Source organism: Alligator sinensis, unplaced genomic scaffold (assembly GCF_000455745.1).
Source record: "Alligator sinensis unplaced genomic scaffold, ASM45574v1 scaffold485_2, whole genome shotgun sequence".
NCBI classification, from domain to species: Eukaryota; Metazoa; Chordata; order Crocodylia; family Alligatoridae; genus Alligator; species Alligator sinensis.
Window position 1 is genome coordinate 2,156,171 of NW_005842069.1, and position 6,663 is coordinate 2,162,833.

Consider the following 6,663-nt stretch of genomic DNA (forward strand, 5'->3'; position numbering starts at 1 on the left):
ATCTGTGATTTTGCAAAGGAATGGCATAAACTCATAGATTCATAGATGTTAGAGTCGGAAGCGACCTCAATAGATCATCGAGTCCGACCCGCTACATAGGCAGGAAAGAGTTCTGGTTTCAGATGACCCCAGCTAGATGCTTATCTAACCTCCTCTTGAAGACTCCCAGGGTAGGGGAGAGCACCACCTCCCTTGGGAGCCCATTCCAGACCTTGGCCACTCGAACTGTGAAGAAATTCTTCCTAATGTCCAGTCTAAATCTGCTCTCTCCTAGCTTGTGACCATTATTTTTTGTAACCCCCGGGGGTGCCTTGGTGAATAAAACCTCACCGATTCCCTTCTTTGTCCCCATGTTGGACTTATAGGCAGCCACAAGGTCGCCTCTCAACCTTCTCTTGCGGAGGCTGAAGAGGTCCAGGTGCCCCAGGGGGTTGTTGTTCTTACTGTATCTAAACAATATTTGTGAATGTTTTAATGCAAATAATCCAAAGGATTGTGCCAAAGAACATAATAAATGAGCCGTAAGAAAATCTTTTTTTTTTTTTTTTGTTTTTTTTTTTTTGTTTTTTTACAATATGGATATTATTCTTGTAGAAATATTTGCTAATATCAATCTGGTTGACACTTATTGTGGAGGACTTTTTTGTAATAGAGCAGATGGAAATGGGGAAAACGTTTGGTTCTAGAGGGAGGACAAAGATCAAAGGTTTTAGATAATTTAGCTGAATCGATAGAAGTGTGTAATTCATTATCACTGCCTTGTCTCTCTTGTAGCTCAGGGCCTCAGCTCAGTGTAAAATATGCATGTGTTCCTCGGTTTAGGATGGATTCAAAGCTGGCAACTAAATGCAACCAAGAGGGTCAATGCACCTCTAAGAAAAGTCCTCCTAAGGGGTAAACTTTACATGCAGTCAGCGAACTCGAACAATGGTGTCAGCAAGTGTAGTCCCCAAAACTGAAAAAGAATCGATTGCGAGTCCAGGCCAGAAGATCCAATGATTCATGACTTTCCCCCTCAGAATTTACTGTGAAGGGGATTCCTGTGTAGCTACTGGTGGGTTTTTATATTGCTTGTATGTGATGGAAATCCCAAGGGAATTCAGACCTTAGCAATACCATCTGTCTTCCCTTGGGCTTCATTCAGATAACAACAGAATATGTAAGGGGACCGATTGGCTGAATTAGTTGTAATTTAAACCTTTTAGCACCTGCACCAGTGAATCTGACCCCATATGTATTTATTTCTGTGGATGATATGTCATTGCTATGAAACATCACCAATAAAACATCACACTAGAAGATGTTTGTGATGAGAGAAAACAAGACAAGATATTATTGCAACCAGATGTTTGTATGAACAAGTCCATGACAAGATGGCATGGACCTGTTAATAAAGCAGCCTCCTTATGTGACACAATATAATTATTAGTTTTTGCCTTGTGTACATACCTTCATCCATTCAGATATTATCTAGCCTAGCTTTTATTTTTAGGATACCATGAAAGTCATCCTTCTTTGTTATTTGCATAACACACATATTGAAGAAATACAGTTTGATTTCATTCTGTATTTCTAACATTCTAAATATTGCCTCTCAGATTACTTTCTGAAATGCAGTGTATTAGTATTAATACTTACATATATAATATGCATTCATAAAAGTTAGCTTCAGGAAGACTTGAATGAGTTCTGCATATACCAGTCACTTAGGCCTTCTGTTCTTCCAGTTCACTGTTATTCTTTATAGTTCTCAATATTTATGGTATCATGGCCCTCTCTTCACAGGCTACCTTCCTCTTCATTATCTATTATATGTTGTCATCAGAGTCAGTCACAAGTAGAAATATTTGGAATATTTTTGGTAAGACAAAATTTCTTTGGATAATGTCAGTGGGCTGAATCTGAAATATTTTATCTGAAACGTTTTCCAATCTTTGAAGTTTTGGCAAATTGAAACCAGATCTTCTGGATTCCTAAGCCTGGTTCAGATCCACTGCGACTCCGAGGTCTACAACTCAGGACAGTCAGAGGCTTCCAAGCTCACCATCACAGAATTGAAGGTCTGAAAGCTTTGAAACCACAGTGCCCCAGTGAAAAGCCCTAAGAGTCCTGGTGAGTGCTGGAGCTCCCAAAATGTTCAAATTCTGTGTTGAGGAGCAGGCACACAGAGCTTGAAAGTCCTGGGAGAGTCTTCCAAGGTTTCTGGCTCTGGGTCACAGCAGATATAGGAGTTAGTAAACCTGGGGTCCACAACCTGTGTTGCCTAGTATGGTGGGGCTGCTCAAGACCTACCAACACTGGGACCCCTGCATCAGTTAATCAAGGAAATGAACTTGTCTTGTTAATTGCTCAGCTGCAATTAGCGGCAGTAAAACAGAGCATGTCAGATTTACTGAACAGCCATAGGAGGTCACAAGGCTTATTTAATTTTGGAAATGCCGTGTTTCAGTGACCAAAACCATTATTTTTTTTTTTTATTATTATTTAAAAAAAAAAACAAAACTTTCACAAACAAGAAATTTCTGCATGTTGATCAAATTTCTCACAAGGTCACACATTCATGGTTTGAACAATGTTGTTTGAATTCTATACATTTTGAGTAGCAACATGAATAGTTTTGTAAACATCACTGAAATATCATTCAGTTCCTGGTTCCACCATAATCTTTCTGTCATTTGAGTTCCCTCATTTGTTAAATGGGCGTAAAACACATTTTCCTAGGTATTGGATGTTGCAGGGATGATTTCATTAATGTTTTGTAAGTGTTTGACTGATATATTAATGGGGAAAAATGTAAGATAATAAGCACAAAATTGAATTGCAGCAGCTGCATAGATTTAGAAACAAATGCTTGATCAGTCAATTTCTTGATTTATACACATTTGTCTAGCATCTTTATACAACAGCAGTTGCAATAATTATTTTACTAGAAAATGGTCACCATTTATTCTAGTATTCCTGTTTTCTTAATTATGATACTTGGTATTAACACTTGCATTGTTCACTAACTTAATGCTTTTTCAGCAACAGTGCATTTTTTTCCCAAAACTGGCCTAAATTTTTTTTTCTCATGAAAAATTAATGGAGAAAAATCACTAATTCAAAATTTTCACAGGAAAATTTGAAAAAAAAATAGATATGCATTTCATATGAAAACATTAGAGTAGAAATGTATACAGTATGTAGTTATATCAATTCATATACTTACAACTCTCTTTTTTAGGCCTGTCCTCATCCTTTATCATGCTCTGATGAGTATAGACTCTAATTAGAGATTAGTCAAAATTGGTTACAATAATGTTGGCCATGTCCAGTAGTCATTGGCACTATGAACACAAAACTAGTTTACAGTTTTTGGATTGAATTCTAATATTTTAGTTTCTTTGGTGGGGGAGGACCAAACAACAAGATTCTAACATTTCTTTCAGGCTTTGTGAGAATACCAAGATGTATATCTTCATTATTTTTAACCATCAACATTTGCTTCTCCTTGTAAGTCCTGGCAATAGTGTAATACTGATTCTTTTCCATCTTTTGTAACATGTTTTTAGCTTTCTCAATATAAGTGTTTTAAGAGTACAGACTTCAGTGACAAAAAGTGTGCAAAATGTAATAATTGTTGGTTTCTTTCTTAATCAAGTATAAAGCGTATTAATGCTTTGGGGTAATTAATTGCTTTCTCTTACTTTGACCCACTTGTGTTCAATATGTTCTAGAATACCACCAACAAGCTATTGAATATTTTGAATCCCCACAGCACTTCATGATGTTTCACATCTTGGGTGGCTTGTAACAAATAGATTAGTACAAGCTATCCACCTACTTAGCTGTGTAGGGCTGTTAATTAATATTTTCACAATTGTTATGTAGAAAATTACTATACAGTGTCATAGATCCAATTATATTAGACATAATAATCATCCCAGCTGATAGAACAACCCTAGATGACCCCCTCTGGAGAGCTTGCAAATGTGGGTGTGCATATATAGAACATGCCTTTTGATTAATTGAAATGTATTTCGTTATGGCTGGGGCAATACCATGTTTACTTCCATTAGTCCCTGCAGTGCTACTTCTAGAAAACTGTTTCTGTGTTTGTTGATTTTTTTGAGTACATAATATGATTCTTTCAAGAGCCATCTTTATCACTTGTATACAGATAGGAACTACTACTGCACAGTGGATAAAACATCTTTTTAGAGCAGCTAGTAAGCAATGGTTCCCTATTTTGATACAGTGTTAAGCAAAATGGAGAGTTCAGAATCAGAGCTTTTTTCTCTTTGTAATTCATAGAAGGAAAAAGTCATTGCTAGCGTAACTCCAGTAATTTCATTAGGTTTATACCCAAGAGTGGATTGTAACCCTCTTTGTAGAGGAAGAAACGGGAAACCTGTATCTGTCCATCGTGACAAAGTGTGTGTGCATACGCACATAGTATATTATATATAGTACCTATTTAAACTCACATGTGGTCACCACATAATATTCCTGCTTGTCTCAACCTAGTAATTTGGGTTCCTTTCATGGTGACCCCTGATGTGTCTGTGATGCTATAGACAAATTGGGCTGTGGGGAACAAAATAATTAGACTGTAAGGTTAATTCTAAGATTTAAATTATAAGTGAGAAAATAAGATGTAGGAAATATGGCATAATAAATATTTGACATGATCTTCAAATATGCTGTGTGAGTTTATGCATGAAGAAGCACACATTGCTTATTAAAAATGTTCTAAGAAATAAATCACTCATCAGAACAAACAGCTATACTTTAATTCAGCTTCCATTTATGGGTATAGAAAAGTTCAGGGCAGTGAAAGAAAAACTCTAAAGTTCAGAAATATGCCTCTGTGCCTTCAAGCAAATGTCATATGTAGGTAGCATTTTAAAATAATAGGGAAGGCTTATTAATAGAGCAGAAAGTGACCAGGCCTTTTTTTTTGTTCACGCGCAAGATGTAGCACAGTAGGATCACTAAGATCATTATAACTCTGTTGGAGCTTAAAGATGGAAGCTTTTAGGTCCCTGCTAGGTGCATGCATTCCCTAGTGTGCTGCTCTTGTTTCTATACTCAGCTAGAATCCAACTGAGCTAATGGAGTGTATGTATAAAAGCAAGAAGATGAATGGAGCTTTCAGGGCTATGCCTTTTCAAGTAGCCAAGTAGGATGGGGAAGAAAAGAAGAAAGAATATTTAAAGTATTAAAGAATTACAAAGAAATAATTTATGGGGATTTTTGTACCAAGCAAATGCTTAACAGTTGTAGAGTCCTTAAGGGTAAGTGTAACATGCAGTCAGTATTAGTTAAATGTTAGTATTCCCAGTATATAATTTTGCAGGGCAGAAGAGCACAGGGTAAGGAAGAGGAGTTGTCTTGTGTCATAGCCTTAAATTTAAAGGCTCATTTAATCCATATAGATCACACACTTTTGATTTAAAAAAAAAAAAATGTTGTTCACCATTAGCCTTTTCTACAAACTGCACTTACTGCCAAACTTGGAGAAACTTCCTGAGAATGTGTGACAGGGCACTTAGCACACCTGCCACTTTAAGTGGGGAAGAGGCTGCATGAGAAGCAACCTCTATGTAGCAGGGGCCTAATTAGTCACCTGACCAGAAGACGCAGGCTTAAATCATATAAGCCCAAGTACTGAGCTGGCCAGGGATCCTAGCCCTGAGACCCATGGAGAGAGGAGCAGGTCCTGGGTAACATCTGAGCTGGGGTAGGTAACTCTGGAGTTTTGAGGAAGAGACTAAGAGGAGGTAAGAAGGTCCAAGCCAGCCCAGAAGAGAGAGAGGATCCAGAGAGCCAGGAGGACTGTAGCCCAGGAGGGGTGAGTGTTAGCAGGGTCAGGGAGTTAACAATACTGCTTTGTGTAGCAGTTAGATTGTCTGTAGAAAGCTTCAATTCATAATGATCAAGCCTTGTCTGAAAATTAATGGGATCACTTGAAATGGGTGCACTACTTCATCTTGTAGATGTTGAGAGATTTCTTTACTGTGTACTGTTATAAGGCAATTGTATTCTTCTACAGTAGCTTGTCACATTCATTTTTATTTGGTTTGAAGGGCAAACCCAGAAGAAAAAGGTGTCAGTTTACCATGTGGCAACCAAAAGGGGGACAGCTTTACTGCATTGCAAGCAAACACAAGCAGAATTACAGCATTCAGCTCTCTGAAGTAGGGTTAAAGAGTTCATTAAAGGCGTTCACTTAATTGTACAGCTTGAAAACAAACAAACAAACTTCACCATAATTTGCATAGCAGTAAATTTCTTCTGGTTTCCCCCAGTGGCTCATTTTGTTATCAATAGGAAAACAGACTTTAATAACTCATAGATTTCTGCTACCATTTCAGGGACCAACAAGAAGAATAAAAATAATAAAGACAGTATTAATATCTTGTTGCAGCATAAGGTCATTGTTATTTTTTTAAAGTATAGTGTGTATTTTCCTTTTCCCCCCAAAAATCTCCTTAGCCTACTGCTAATCAAAACAGAATTATTTCAACTGTTTTTAAACCCAGAAGGGAGAACAGTTGTTTATTGTTCTGTAAAAGCATTTACAGTTGTACTTATTTCCCTTTTTCTTTTCATCTTTTGGTGAAGATGGTGTTAGGTAGTATAACTGGCTTTGTATGTTGCAAGGAAGAACAAAATTCACCT

At 37.2% G+C, this 6,663-nt stretch overlaps 1 protein-coding gene across 4 annotated transcripts in view; it reads left to right on the plus strand.

Moving 5' to 3' along the window:
- LOC102381138 (cadherin-18) overlaps positions 1-6,663 on the plus strand; it is a 469,255-nt gene that overhangs the window by 59,436 nt on the left and 403,156 nt on the right. Inside the window, exon 1 of one of the 4 annotated variants that reach the window (XM_025204105.1) lies at positions 5,640-5,722. The exons of 1 other annotated variant lie outside the window; for it this stretch is intronic. The gene's annotated coding sequence lies outside the window, so the exon portion shown is untranslated. Of the gene's footprint in view, positions 1-5,639; positions 5,723-6,663 lie in introns of those variants that run through there. 2 more of the 4 variants (XM_025204107.1, XM_025204106.1) reach the window with 2 other exon arrangements.